A 15759-nucleotide genomic window follows, 5' to 3' on the forward strand; every position below is an offset into this window, starting at 1 on the left:
CAACGTATCCCCATGAGAGAGCGTTGATTTACACAATGAACCCATTATCATCTATTTACTTCAGTTTTCTGAAATCTGAGGGGGATATAAACCAGTGGTTGTCATACACACACAGACTTACAACGCAGTGACTGCTGTCTCATGATGTATGAGGGCTGTTGGCTGGCCTGGAGTTTTATCTCTTGCACCACGTGATTTATACCCCACTCCTGACCTCCAATGCATGTCTGTATATCCTTGAAAATAATAATAATAATAAAAAAGAAGAAATTCTTTGAATTAATCAAGCCACCAATCCTGAAATAACAGAGTCCGGGTTTTTTTTTGGCTACTGTCCCATCCTGTCTGCTTGATTCATCGTGAGCAATACCACCACTGCACACTTGTCCATTGCTGAGTCATCATGAAGAAGAGTGTAATTACAGGTGACAGGGCTACAGAAAACAACCTACCACTGAATTGATGCTGCTGAAATATGCAGAGTCATCTCTGTTGTGTCAGCACACCATCCCTTAAGGACAGACTAGCGTTAAAATTGCAGTAAGTGGTTCGCCCAAACAGCAGGTGTTGGAGCTACACAGGGACTACACAGTCTTTAACTAACCTCACAGATGAGACAAACCCACAGTAGTCATTCATTTAACTCTTAATCCCTCAGTTTGACACTCGTCTTTATTTCAGAAACAGGTAGACTGGAGACTTTAAAAATCCCTGTATATCTTCTATGTTATACCCCACGTGGTCTCTGCATATGGATATTTGTGTTCATACCCCTAAGGATCTGTGTAATGCACTTGCTTTAAGCCATTGATTTAACAGCAGCGACTGTCAGGGACAGAACAATAAAAGTGATTGAAGAGTGCAGTTTACACACAAAGAGATTTGTGGTTAAGCAGAATGGATGATCACCCCGATCGGACTTGAAATCCTACGTGGAGCAGGAACAGCTGAACATCTGGATGTGTGTTTGTGAAGGCCGATGCAGGAAGGATTAAAATCAGCATGCAAAGCAGGCAGACAGCCCCCCGCCCACTCACACACACAAACACACCACCACCACTGTTACTGATGTTATTACCAGCTATATCTGTTTTTATTATTATTTTTCATGCTTCCAGTTGCTCTGATGAGCAGCAGGGAGTTATATACACTGCACTGAATTTATGTTATTTCTATTCTATTAGAGTTTCAAAAAACAAACAAACAAGAAAACAAAAGTCTTGAGCTCTCATGTCAGAACTTAACTTCCCCTCTGAAGTTAAAGGCTTCTGGTTGTGTGACTTTTTAAGGTTTTCCTGTATGAACTTCAAAGGTTTGACCACAGATTTTCAGTAAATGTTGGGTCGATTGAGTGAACTGAACACAAGACAAAAACTTCAGTTTTTTCCTCTAGAAGAAACCGATTGTGAGTTTTTGACGTGTGCTTAGGACTATGATCCTGTTTTAAAAGCTGTCCTGTTTTCATATTCAGCTTATCATTATTATTATTTTTTTTTTCACATAGTGTGGCGTTTGCTTCTACATTTTTCTGGCATTAGTTGAATCAATTTTTATCCCATGCTGCTGGCTCCAAAACCTGACCAACTTTCCTTGTGCTTAGCAGCTGACGCTGTGCTCTTTTCATTAAAATCTACATCCTACTCACAGCCAAAATTCAGTTTTATCTTCATCAGTTAACAGGATTTTTTCTTCTTCTTAAAATGCATAAGACATTTTTAGCCTGGATAACTCCTCCATAAAGGTCTTATTGTGCAGACGTGGCTGCACAGTTGCCTTACTTGCCACCCTGATTCCTTGGTGTTCATACCTCAACATAACCTCAAAGGTTCATGCTATTTCTTGACCTGAAATCGTTTGTGTTTTGTGAGCATTTTGAGCGTCTAACAAACTGCTCAGGCTGCTAGGCAACATGTTGGAAGTTTATCAAGCTTTGGAAAGTGTTTGCTTTCCAAAACTTTGCTTTTCCAAGTTATGAAAATGTGCAAAGCAAAACAAAACGAGGCCTTAAAATTGCCTTTTGGAGAATCCTAAATAAGGATACCCAAACTTTTGGACGGTCGATCCATCGCAGAACATATAACCCACGCAGACCGCTTGCATGTGCAAACACTGCACCCCGTCCTGAATGAAAATCGCATTTTTTTTATCAGCTTATCCGCAGGGGAGCGCATCGTCGCCGCGCTGAGTGGTCACCTGTGTGGCCCGGAAAGCTTGAGCGTCGGGAGGAGTGCGGGGACTGCTGCGCCTCTGTGTGCTCTGCTGTGTCTCTTTAAGTACAGCAGGCAGTGCTGTTGGTCCGCGTGGGAGTGCAGGGCACACGGTGCGGCGGCACTGCCTCTTCGCCGCGTCAAACAGCCCTCTTCTAATCGGACGGGCGACAGAAACGACAAGTCGACGCACCGCATGCGTTCGCTGTTTGACCCAAACAGATGACTGGAGCCACCGGGGCGAAGACCGGACTGTTTCAGAGGGGCTCGTCCATTGGTGAGGCCATTAACATTACTCCCTCCTTCTCCTCGGAGTGAGAGCTGGAAGCGCGTAGCGGTTCATCTGCACTACAGCAGATTATTGAGCAGCACAGAGAGACTGTACGGGCTAATGGGATTGACAAACTAACATTAGCGCTACAGGGCTTTTCTGAGAGTATGGTGCTCTTCATTTTTGGCCGAGTTATCGTGGATATGAATATGTCTGAGCCCGAGGGGTGACCATCCATCCTGAGCTGAGTTGCGTCCTGTGAACTGCAACAACACCAAAGCTTGTGTTGAGAGCCTTATTCTGACTCATGTTCAAGGTAAGCCCGAAGACTACACACACACACACACACACACACACACACACACACACACACACACACACACACACACACATATATATGTTTTTACCCCTTTTCACTGCAGCAGCTCGAAATATGTCCTGCAAAAGCAGCGCTTGCTTGCTTGCTTAGTGTTGGTGTTGCAGAAGTCCTGATGTTCTCGCAGTGCAGCTGCTCTGGAATAGTGATTCAGACCAAAAACCACAGCTCAGAAATGGTTTTTGCAGAATTTGACTGTCACTTGTTGAAAAGACTGGCCATATGTTTTGCTTATACTGAACCGCCGGTACTAAAAATATCCATTTGAACTAGATTTTCGAAGCTATTCTGCTCTTAACATAGTTGCAGACTAACCCAGTGCGGAAGTGAATGTTTTATATTTTTAATGCAACGTATTCTGCTGTCTCCTCAGCGCAGTGGTCGCTAAAAATGCGTCAGTCTAACCAGGTGCCCGTCTGGTGGCCACAGTCAGAACCCCTTTAGCATTTGTGTGAAGATCCTGGCGTTTCATTAAAGCCCACCTGCTATTTTTTTTTTGAAGAGCTGCAAACTGAGACTCTGAAAAGAGGCCTGTATTCATAGCCTTTTTTTAAATTTGGTTTGGGAAACCATTTTAGTATTTTCAAGGATGTTTGTCTCTGTACCTGAGGTTATGTGGTTCTCTTAAAGTGCTTCTCTCAAGTGTTTTGCAGTGTACTGAATATTTTTTAGGTTTACCTCGGTTTGAAAACATTTCCACTGTCTTTTATAAAGTGTACAAGTGAGATTTTGCATCAAGAAACAATAAAATAATACAGTGTAAATGTGTAATTTATATTTAATCATTCATCCTCAGCATTACCAGAATATTATGCACATTGAGCGACCTCCAGTAACCCTTCTTGTTTCTGATGACCTTGGTGTTCACTGTATTGAGAAACTGCTCATTGTGGAGTGTGGAGGTGGGAGAAGAAGAGCGTAGTGGCTGTTAAGATGGATCACAATGCTCAAAAATCAATTGATGAATGGGACTAATTGGTCATGCTGGTGTTTCAGCACTTGTCATGGCAATAAATAAAAAGCATAGAGCCTGATAGACCGCTTGTTATGGCACTCAGTTCATAGCTCCTGAATCTAGTCCAAGCTGAATTGATCAATAGTGTGAACATCACTGTAAAATATTACCTAACCGTTTTCGATTTCACTTTATTTGAGCGGAAACCACTGGAAATCTGCGTTTCTGCTGCATTTGAATATTGTTGTGGTTTCATTTGTGCCAGGCAGGAACCTGCTGATGCTCGTTTAAAAATAAAATCGCATAGATTTTATTGTTGCTAACATTAGCTGTGCTCTCCCACAAGCTCAGTCCTCCCTCAGGCAGAAGTGAACAGACGTCAGGGAAACATGCTGATGGCTGAAATTCATATTTGTACAGCAGTCAAATAGATTCTGCTGCCGATGCAGTGAATCATCAGGGTCAAAGTCACCGCATTTTGTATCTCCAGGATCCTCTTGGTGACCATGAAGATGAAATCCTGAAAGAAAAAATGTTTTCTTTTTAACTTGATGCTGAATGTGAATGATTTTCACACACAGGATTAACTGTGAGAAACCTGAATGTGCTTACATATGAAGTCCTTTGTGTAGTGACTGGGTGACTGGCGGCAGAGGGAGAAGGCTTTGAATTCCTCCAGCGCTTATTCCATGGATCGCATCCAGTGGACGCAAGCTTTGAAGATCGCCAGAGGAATCACAGTTTGCGTGGTTGTGAAAGCCATTACAGTGACGTGAGGGTGGTGCAGCACCACTAGACTGGATGGTGCGCTCCTTCCTGATATATTACCGTCAAGAAAGGATGTCAAGATCCTCATTAGAGCGTCTACAAAAATAGCTTAGCATTAAATACTTGGCTGGTTTTCGACTGTTTATAGTGTCTGACGTTCAAACACACAGTAGTAGTTTCACAGTGAGTGGCATGGATGTGAATACCAAACACAACTAGCGCTGTCCCTTCATGTTTGTCAGTAACTGATTTTTTTCAGTTTCCTTGAAGAAAGAGTTGATTTTAGAAAGAGGATAATCTTTAAAACTGTGTTACGGCTGCACAGGCCGAAGGAGTGGGTCACCCTCGCCGTGTGCACATTTCAGCCAGATTTTCAGCTTATATCAGGATTATTCACAACGGCAGACTTCCTCTGTGAGACGTAGCCAGATAATGACAGCCTAGACAGGTGGTGAGGAAATACTGCGAGGCAGACATCAGACAAAGCTGGGAAACCCCGAAAGACTAATCTGTAAGTCAAGTGTGGGGGATTTTGTCCAAAGATATTAAATTTGCAGATGCACTTATCAGGCTCAAATAAACTGAGGAAGAAGAAGACAAGCAACCTCGATGTTAAAAAGGAAACATCTAGACGATATAGTCTACCACCTTCAAGTCGATCTGTTTTGTCTCTGTTCTGATGATCAGGTGAAAAAACCTTTCACAGTGCTCACAGTCAGTTTGCAGTGAGTGAATATAATGTAAAAGCCAATTATATTTTTGAACTCAGAGACCTGCTGTTCAGGCTTTTCTCTCAGACAGACACAGGCACCCTACTGAGGACATGTTTAATCCAACCGAGGCTAATATGAGGCCTCTGTTTGTATCTGTCTGAGTCACAGTGCAAGGTTATGTGCTTGCATGTCGTCGATCTCCTTACATCCTGGCAGATCGAGTGTGTTTTTAAACAGAGGCAAAGACATTCAGTAGGTAATTATTGCATACTTTTTATATCTTAATCAAGTGCACGGTGCATAATTATTCGAGGGCAGCTAAATATCAGTTTCTCTTTCAGTGTCATACAAACCTTTTTTTGGTTTCTGGAACACGAACCATATTTCATTTTTTTGCATGTTACTCTTAAGTTATTGTGGAAATTTAAAGTTCAAAGTTGAAATGCGTGCAATCCAAAAGCAACACCTGCCGTCAAATTGCATTCACCCCGCGCTTAACTGTGCAATCAGGTCCTTTAGTTTTCTGAACACAGGGTGTATTTTCTCAGCAGATAATTGTAATTAAACAGATTTTTCTGTTGGCTACATAGATTGGTACTCACCCAATGTGGAAAACATGCTCTTCTCTTCTAAAGCTTTGTCCTTGAACTGGAACTATCAAAACATTTACTGTTGTGTCAGGGTCTCGAGCTCCTTGTTTGTTCTCTGTGCCATCAGGCTGCCTCGCAGTTGTCTGATTGCTAACGTCTAGTCAGACGGCGTGATGTTGTAGGTGTTTGAGAGGGAGGGTAAATAGAGTGTAAATTGGGTAAAATGGAAAAAGATAAGGAGCAGACGATAAGGAGAAAAAGGTGACTTTAAAAGACACATTTTCTGTGGTCTACAGCTGACCTTGAGACTCTGCCTGTCGGCGAGATTAGTACATCACTACTGTAATTGTTCACCTTGAGTAGCAGACCTCCTTGTTCTTTCTTCAACTCGATCCCTGCTTCACAAGAAGCCTTTTGTTGGTGTTAAACTGCTGGGCTCTGTGTTTTATACCTGCTGCCCCAACAGAAGTCCAATCTGGCAACAGGAGAGGCTTTAAATGGGGGAAAAATGTAGTTTACTAACTCCGCTTTTAGGAACCGGAGACCAAGACTGTCTGACCGCATGCCTGCGTGCAAGTCTCTGGGTAATGTTCTTGACCTTAACCAAAAAGCTGCCTTTTATAGTCCTAAATGAGTTTTTCACATAAAAGTTATTTATAGTCCGATTAAGGAAGCTGAGTAATGTGGGAGTTGAGATAACAAGACGTAATTTGTTTACAGTGTCGTTAAAGATATTGGCTACAAAGTATAATTTAATGACAGCAAAACACTGGGATTCTTTGATTAGTTTTATTAGGTCAATAAAGAAGATGTTCCTTCCATGTTCCAGCCCTGTGGTGCTCTCTCAGCATTGGGAACATAACTCCAAGCAGTGTTAGTCAGTCTGTAAAAACACATCCATCAACTTCCAGACTGCACCGTAAAGAATTAGACAAGCTTTTGCTTTAAAGAGGATGTCAGAAGATTTTGATAAACCCTGTCCCAACAATACTGCAGCACAGCAGCAGGAGCCCCGGTGTGATAAAGAATCTGAAGGAGTGGAGCCCCCTCCGGGTCTGTCAACTTGTGCAGTCAGTGTCAGCGCTGGCTTCAGATCTCCTTTCAGCATGCTGCTCCCTAATTGGGCCGTCACACTTGCTAGAGAAATTTGTCAGGTTGCTGTAAAATGAACTACTTGGGCAAATCAAAATGTGCATCATTTTGTTCCTCCCCAAACCACTCATCTGCCCGTGAAATAACAGGATACTCGGGTTTTTAAATGGATAAACTACTTTCACTCATTTCCTGTTGGGAGTGTGTCATTAAAGGGTAAATACTTGCACTTTTTTTTTACCACAGTTGTTTGCTCAGTAATTGCATCTCCTGGGATTTCATCTGAAAGATGTGCATCGGTAACCAAGCTGCGCCTATTTATACACGGCACGCCTAAAGTAGGGGCTTATTATTCTTACACTCAGCCTTACATGTTGTTCCATTAATTTCCAGCAGCAAGCAGGATAAGCGGCTAAGTCTATCCCCTTATCGGCTACTTTTCTGAATCTGGCAGTGAGCAGAGCGCGCACACATGAACTCCTCCTCTGTGCTAATGTTCTCCATCTGTCAGTAATGCTGCTCAGGTTGGATGAGATGTTGGGAGCTATCACACGTAGTGACTGCACCACGCCTGGTCAAGCACGAGCCCATCGCCACGCCATGTCAACCCTCATCACCTCTCCTCTCTCGGTGATGGTGCAGATGTTTCCCAGGTTGCTCGGGGGTGGTAGGATGACTCAGCTCGAGTTTTCACTCGGTGCCTCACCGACTCCCAGTTCAGCCCCTCTCCTCAGTCAACTGGCAACTTAAACGCGATCTGGCTGCACTCAGACTCGGCTCAAAACACATTATTTTCAGTGTCAGGCTCTCGACTCTAGTGGTTCCCGGCCTCTTGAAGAAATTACTTTATGCAGTTATTCTGTGTTATTTCGTTAAGAAAACACTTGCCCTCGTGAATCCACACAAAACATCCTGGAATTGTTCAAGAAGCTCTCCTTTCGTACTGTGACACTTCAGCTATTTATCCACAACTTTCAGCTGTTTATTTAGACTTCTCTGCTTGCATGCTAAGTAGTTTGCAGCATATGGGAATTCTGTTGTGTCATCTCCACAATTACTACTTAAATATGCTACAGATCAGGCTCTAATCAGTTCCTGCAGTCTCTTGTTTATTTGTTTTTGACCTAACACAGTATGAATGCATTATCACGTCTATTCTTTTAGAGATATCATCTCCACAACATTTCCCACATGCAGAGCAGTAAATGCAGAAACCATGAGAAGTAACCCAGCCTGGAAATGACTGCTCGAATGTTCAGCACTCTCCTGGATTAACTACAGGGCCTTTTAGAGGGGCTAATCGCTCTCTGTTTATTCCAGACCTTAAAGAATTCATAATCCAAAGTACTCCAGGATAAATCTTCGCCTCTGTGTTTTTTGTGTTTGTTTTGTTTTTGCTGTGTTCACAGCTTAGTCCGCAGACTTCAGTGGGTCTATTTCTTCTAATGCACAGTCCCTTAGGGAGGTGGAGATAAAAACCAAAGCTCTTTGCACCACAAGAAGAAGAAGGAAGTGAGGTGAACGGAGAATTTAAATAAATGCAACTGCATGTTTGAAATGTGAGAATTTCCTTGGGAAAATTACTGAGCACCTCACTGTCGTCACGCAGTTGCTTCATAGACTTCCGTTTCTGTATCTCACATACTCAGTTGTAAACACAGGCAGCTCTCTTCTTTCTTCCTTTGCTTTAGAGATGTTGTTCCATGTTGCATCAGAGCAACAGTGAAGCACTACTCTATGTGCACATCATATTTTATTCATACAGGCTGCAGCACTGAGGCACGCTCCTTTCTGCGAGCCCAAAGCAAGCAGCTGTCAGAAATCCCCAGATACTGTAGCCATTTCTACGTCTACCGTAGCATAAGCCATTGGGAAAAACAAGAATCTCTAAGATATACTGGTCAGAGTGAAATTCATGAGACAGCGGGAGAAGATGGGTCTGACGAGCCCCTACCAACCTCATTTTAAATGAACCTGCTTCTGTTTCAACCCTCAAAGCAGAAGGGCTGTGTGCATGGGAGATACCAGCTTCTATCTTTTTTATTAGTCTCAAACAACACTTACATAACAATGCAATAGGAAACCACTGCCCTGAAATGCTCTGTCACTTTCAATAATACACAGTGCATCTTGTTATCAGAACAATACAACCCTGCACCACTGCGTCAGCATTTCTCAAACTTCCAAAGGTGCCATACAAGCGTCCTTTCATTTTTTCCTCTGTTTGTCCAGTATTATCATGCATAACTTGCTTACTTTGAATCTATTTATTTGAAACACATACATCTTTTATCATTATATTTTGGTTTTTTATAAATATTTTTTTCCATATTTTTGTTTGAGGGATATGTGAAGATTCATAATTACAGTATCCACAGGAAGCGGTCTTCTTTTTATTTCCCAGGCCACTCCTTTCCGGCCAAACAGTGTTTGGCATTTCGTCAGTATGCAGCAAAACCAAGATATCTGCAGATTTAAGTCAGATGGATTCTTTTTCAGCTTTACTTAGTTTGGTTTCCATTGTGTTAGTTTCTGTTTCTGTTATTTAGAAACCAGGAGACCTGATTTTGACTTGGTTTGTTTTAAATTTTGCACTTTGTACTTATTTATTTTCTTCATGGTTTTCTAAAGACAAACCCCGTTATTGCATTACATATATTCTTTGGGTTAATGCTGAAGTAAGATGTGAAAACTCAAAGTGGGACAAAGCATCAACAACGCTTTTTCTTGCCAAAAATCAGTTTTGCAAGCATGCAAAACAAATTCCTGCATAATTTATTTTTGGTTTCTTGGAGTTATTTCTCGTGGCTTATACCAGATATGCACCGTAGAAGAATCACCGTATTTTGATTATCGTGAGCAGATTATTGTGAAAGCATCGTTTTGTGACTTACATTAACATTCTTAGCTGAAGCAAAGATTTATAATTGGAAATATAAAAATATGGGTGTTGGGGAGACAGCAGACTCTTAAATCCCTGCTGCCAATTTAGCAAAACAAATAAACCTCAACTCCTGTGAACCTGACCTCAACCTAAATCTTCACATAATTACCAAGTTGTCACCTTAAAATGTAAATAATTTATGTTATGGTAATTTTGTTGCACATCACAATAGTGTGGCACAACACTGCATTACCACACACAGACACAGACATGCACACACAAAGTGTAAGCTTTCTCTTTCTCTTCCTTTTCTTCAAAGGATTTGATTTTCAAAACAAAGCAGAATTTAGAGAAGGCAGATAGTCCTTGTCCTAAATTCTGTTCGATATTCTGCCAAATTACATTAAAGAAAAAGAAACGAATGAAAAGTTCTTAAGTAAAGGAAGTGCATATCTTAACATACTCCTACACAAAACCCACTTAGTTCCCCCCAGTCTTAAAATACGTGTGAATTTGACATGCACATTATCGCTGTGGTTATTATCAGTGTTCAGTCATGGGAATATTGAACTGACGGGACCAACAGCGAGGACATCAGAACATCAGCAACTTATCAACAACACCATCATTTGAATAAAAATAGAACGTAAAAGCAGCGAGGCCTCTAACAATCTTCATATCTAATTGGAAAAGATATGTTGACAGTAGGCCTCTGGTGCTGCTCGACCTTTTGCACGGAGATTTGCGCGATGCTGATGAGGCGCGCGGTTCACTACACATTTTGCGAGGCGTGCTTACAGAGCATCCTATTATATGTACGCTCTTCATGTTCCTCCGATGAATGCATCCAGACCACTGCCCTGCGTAATTGTTCACACTGAACAGCTCATCAAAAACTGCTAAACAGCTTGTGTACAACAGCGCTCCACGACAGATGAGCAGACTGTTGTCATGCTATCCTTTCATTATCTTTTTTGTAAAGTAAAATAAAGTCAGTCGGTACGAGGCTGCTGTTATGTTCAGTGCAGATAAGTTGCTGTTTTGACACTCCACCAGTATGGGTGTCAGTTACTTGAGATTCTGCTGTGGGTTGTTTGTGTAGGTGGTAAATGCAATATAGACTTCTGCAATACTAGCGGCAGGAGAACATTTCTCCAGTGAAGTGAGAAAATAATTTTCAGTCATGATTCAAAACATATGCTTTGGCTGCATAAGCTTCTGCTCTGCTGGGGCGGCGGTCTGTGCAAACACTGTAAATTGAAAACATTGATGTTTTTTTCGTGGTTTATTTCAACATATATAACTACTCAACTGTCACTGCAATCTCGTAAGGAACTTAGCTCAAGATGTTTGCTGTTTAACTTTTTAGAATTGCAAAACGGATCATTTCATCCGCTTTCTGGGAAAACGTATGCTTTTATGTAGTGGACTCCAGCTGAGTGCTTACAAAAGATTTTGAGGTACGTTTTGCATTTATTTGCTTCTCCTCCGCCATATATTTCCCAGAAAATGTCACACTTTTTACTTTACTAACTGGCACCTATTTAGGTTCAGATTTCATAGATAAAGTATATTATTAACAAATGCAATATAATGTATTTCTGCAGACACTGCAGATTAGCTTCTACATTAATCAGATGGAAGGGTGAAATGTAGCAAATAACAATGCAATAATATCACATTCATCATATATAATTTGTGTAATGATACTTGGAGAAATAGGAATGAGGGACATTTTACATGCATTGAAATGTTAGGCAACAGACATGCTGGTGTAGTTTTTGCTCGCGCCGAAGAGAATGAGAATTTTCTTTAAATCTAAAAAGCACATAAAGTGACAGAATGAAGTGGAAAAATACCACATACCCGAGTCTTTTACAGAATCCTGTTGTTTGTTGAGCTTCATGCTGAGACAGCAGCTTGCAGTTTCAAGATTTTATATCTGCTGAAGTCATCCCAGCATGTGGTGCCATGGACAGGATCACCTTTTATAGTCCACACAGCTTGCTGAGTAACCTCTTTAATCATGTTGGGAGTGTTCCAGACATATGTAGTACTCAAACGTCAAAGTTAATTTATTTAAAAAAAAACCTCTAATCAATAAATTTGAAATGATTTCTTTCTTTGACAACAGTTTCAGCTGCGTAGGGTTTAGACCACTGTGATTCCTCACAGGAACCAGAAAAGACTTCAGAATACAGGAAGTGAGATTTTGTTAATACCTATGGCGTAAAAACAAAAGTGTCTTCAGAGCGTTTGAAACCCACGTTAATGATTGTTGCGTTTAACGAGTATTTCCTGTCTGCTCTATTGTTCATTGTATTTGCGTAACAATAACAACAGTGTTCCTTTCATTTTCCCCTTGCTGTGGGAGGTGAGAGTGAAGAGCTGCAGAACAACAGTGCTGGAGGATCCAGCTCTTTGCTTAAAGACACTTCAGCAGAGTGGCTGCTCGTTGACATGGGAGCTTGAATGCGTGTCATACAGTGGAGGGTCTGTCTCCCCTCCTGCTGCACCACCAAGCACTCGACTGTTTTTCTGTTCTTACTCTGCCTAGCGGTCCAGAAGGAGCTGTGTGATACACAAGGACAGTTGTGTCAACATCTTCCTCAGGGAATAAGTTAAGCCGTACTCCATGAGTACGAGAGGATGCAGTTCGGATCATTACAAACGAAAGATGCTTCCTTTTGGTGTTTTTAGCACGAAAAGCGGTCAAACCTCTGATCTGCAGTAGTGATTCTGCTAAAAAAAAAAAATAGAATTATGCATATTTGCACTTGTAAAGGGATAATTCAGCTTTTTTTCCTCATCTGTCAAATCTCTTTCATTTTTTTGTGGTCACTCGTGGGCAATAACATGTAAAAACATCTCCTGGCCAACCCAAACCGGCACGGAAAACACGATGGCGAGCATATGCTTAGATGCACACGAGCTTAGATAACCACAAGCTTGCGTTGGCAGTTGTTTTATTCTGTCCGCTTGGTGAATGCAAATCCAATAGTCACTGTTCTTCCAGCTCTGTTTTTGGTAGTCCATTTATATGCTATAACTAATTGCTGCCAAAAACATGTGGGACTGAGGATCCAGAGCTCTCATCTCTTCTGAAACCCCGCATTTTATACACCCTCCACTCTTTCTGACCTCCTCCCAATGACTTATGTAGAGGTCTTTTTTTGCGAGATACAACTAAACTGCTAAGCCGATTCTAAGTAAGTCCCCTTTGTTGTTTCTACATTAAGTGGTCTTTAAATCAGAGATGAGCTCTAGCACTGCCGTTTCACTCAGCAAGAGGGAATAGCAGAAAACCGAATTGTGTTTGATCAACTGTCTTGGCAAAGACGGTGGATTATGTGCATCATGGACGAGTGCAGTGCTAACACTAACACAACATTTTATTTTGATGAATAAGTAACGAAGGCCTCTAAACCTTTTATGCTAGAACTCAGTGGACCACATAAACCCCACTTTGACCTTAAGTGGGCCGAACCAGTAAAACCCACATTTCTGTCAGTGTGTCACATGTTTAATTACATATTTAATCCCATTTAATATAAGACAAAGAAGAATAAAAAATAAAATAAAAAATGGTTATGTAGTAAATGCAGCACAAATAAATACATTTGTAAAATTACAGAAAAAGTTCTGGCAGCTCATTGCCCAGAAAATCTCCTTTTTTCCCCTTTGTGGGCCCACTTTATTTCTATAATTTCTATGGTAGATAGTGAAAATAACACGAACTTTCATGCTTTTTAATTGTAATTGTTTAGCAGGAAATGATGCCCTTCATCACATTTTCCAAAGGTTACCAGTGGGCCGGATTGGGGTCTTTGCCAGGCTTATTCTGGTCCCCTGGCCTTGTTTTTCACACTCCTGAGTGATGCTAGTGTTGTTGTCTGGCACTAAACAGAGAATACAATTTAGCAGATTATTTATGCTCATTTCCCCTCAAAGTATAATTTTCCCAAACAAAAAAGAATTAAAGCTTTGAGCAGAGATGACATGGTCCTCACTCTTTTATCCATATCGATGGCGCATTTCATGCTTTCAAGTGGAAGTCGGAATCTTGATTAAGGACATCAACAGTATAGCCATGTGTCCTGGAATCTAACTGGCTGTTGCGTAAACTTGTTACTTATCACTTCCTGTGCCCACTAGGTGGCATTACTGAGCATTCAGTAGTTACACTGTATGTCTTGTTGCTGTATGTCATGTGTTGATCCCACAGTGGAAATCTAATGTGCAACAAATTTCATTCATGTAGGCCAGAGTATGTGCCGAGGGTGCTGAGATCCTTAAAATATTGAATCCTTATTTGTGATGCGCGTGCAAAACCCGTGAGTTTTCAAGCATGTTTAGGCCCTCAAAAAAGTGATTTATTGTCATAAATAATAGCAATAAATGGAGCAGATCCCATAAGTGGAGCAGAGCTTCAGCCATGCTAATATATTTCCCACAAACAATGATGGTAACAGTGGGCACTAAATGAAGAGTACTCAAAAACCCAGCTCACAAATAGTAAACAGCTTCCCATAAATATTAATATGTTTGATAATGAGTGATACCAAATACAGATCAGGCAAATGCACGTTCTTGAGTGCTGCAGCACTGCACTTTTCTAAAGTCTAAGCTCTTGCCTTGTTCTCTCTTAATAAATAACTACATTTTCTCTAGTGAATGAGTCTTGTGCTTTTAGATTAATTGTTGACTGTTGAAACTTTCCATTTTTCCACACGACTTTTCCCCTCCTTACCTCCAACACTCCTCCTCCTCTTCTTCCTCCTCACCAACTAAACATTTACTGAAAACCCTCCGCAATCCCCTCCTTAAGCGTATTGAAGCAGAGAGCGCTGAGATTCACAGCAGAGCTGAGCTTTGAGAATTCACTTTTAATTAAAGCAGAGATCCTGTGTGCTTAGTGAAGGTGCGAGAAGAGAAGTGGGGCAAAAAAACCAAAAAACCAAGCTCTTTTCCTTTTTTGAGAAAAAAGCTGCAGATACCCTGTAAGGTCCTGAATGAGGAGCTTTGTTAAGGTTGGATAGTGGAAGACATCATTTGATCTCCCATTGACAGCGCCTTCCCGCTGCAGAATAATTACTTCTTTTATGAAGCCATTAAAGAGAACCAATTCAAGTGATTGTTTCTCAAATGCCCGTCTATGTGGCCAACTGGGATCTGGGTGCTGCAGCTAGCGAGGGTGAGTCAGAAAGTCACACAGCAGGCATCTGGGATGTTTATCTCTGTTAGGAGCTTGCTGACACATTAATACCAGAACTGTCATTCGGTTGGCATCAAAAACATTTCCAGCTGTTCTCTCCCGAAATAGAGTCAAACAACTTACTTTTTCTTATTTCATTATTTTCTCCATTCTTTTAAATATACAGAAAATTTTGTGCTAATCCGGATTTTGGCTTTTTGCTCGTTCCTAATTGAACTCTGCTGCTTCGTGTCCGCAGTCACAATAGAGCTATTATTCTATCACTTCCACTTTGCTTTCACTGTATAAGTTGCTTATCACTCTGCTCTGGTGGAAATGTTCATGATCATCAGTGACTCTATTAAAGCTCTGCAGCTTAATGCTACTGTGGGCTAGTCAAAGGAGAGGATTACATTATTTTTAGACCCTTTAATTTACCTCTTCTTTTTCTGAGTAAAAGTCACCACTGAGCTTAATGGACCTGGAGTTTTATCAGGATTACAATGATGCCTTTTCCCTGCCATCCTGGGCTTAATTTTTAAGCTTTTGGGGGGGTTGTTCTTAAAATGTTTTCCTTTCATTGGTGCATTCAGCTCTCTCCAATAACAAATGTAATGCTGTTCATAATTACCACTGGCTTTTGGGGGAGGTTAACTAACCGGGCCAGGTAACAACACGAAGGAATACAGCGACTGCTTGTTTCAACATT

The 15759-nt window shown here is 41.2% G+C and overlaps 1 protein-coding gene across 1 annotated transcript in view; it reads left to right on the forward strand.

Moving 5' to 3' along the window:
* The first annotated feature begins 2263 nt into the window (after positions 1 to 2263).
* wscd2 (WSC domain containing 2) overlaps positions 2264 to 15759 on the forward strand; it is a 41663-nt gene continuing 28167 nt past the window's right edge. The window contains exon 1 of the mRNA XM_005722171.1: positions 2264 to 2794. The gene's annotated coding sequence lies outside the window, so the exon portion shown is untranslated. The remainder of the gene's footprint in view (positions 2795 to 15759) is intronic.

The sequence above is a fragment of the Pundamilia nyererei genome, unplaced genomic scaffold (assembly GCF_000239375.1).
Source record: "Pundamilia nyererei isolate P.nyererei 1_Seehausen unplaced genomic scaffold, PunNye1.0 scaffold00006, whole genome shotgun sequence".
NCBI lineage: Eukaryota > Metazoa > Chordata > Actinopteri > Cichliformes > Cichlidae > Pundamilia > Pundamilia nyererei.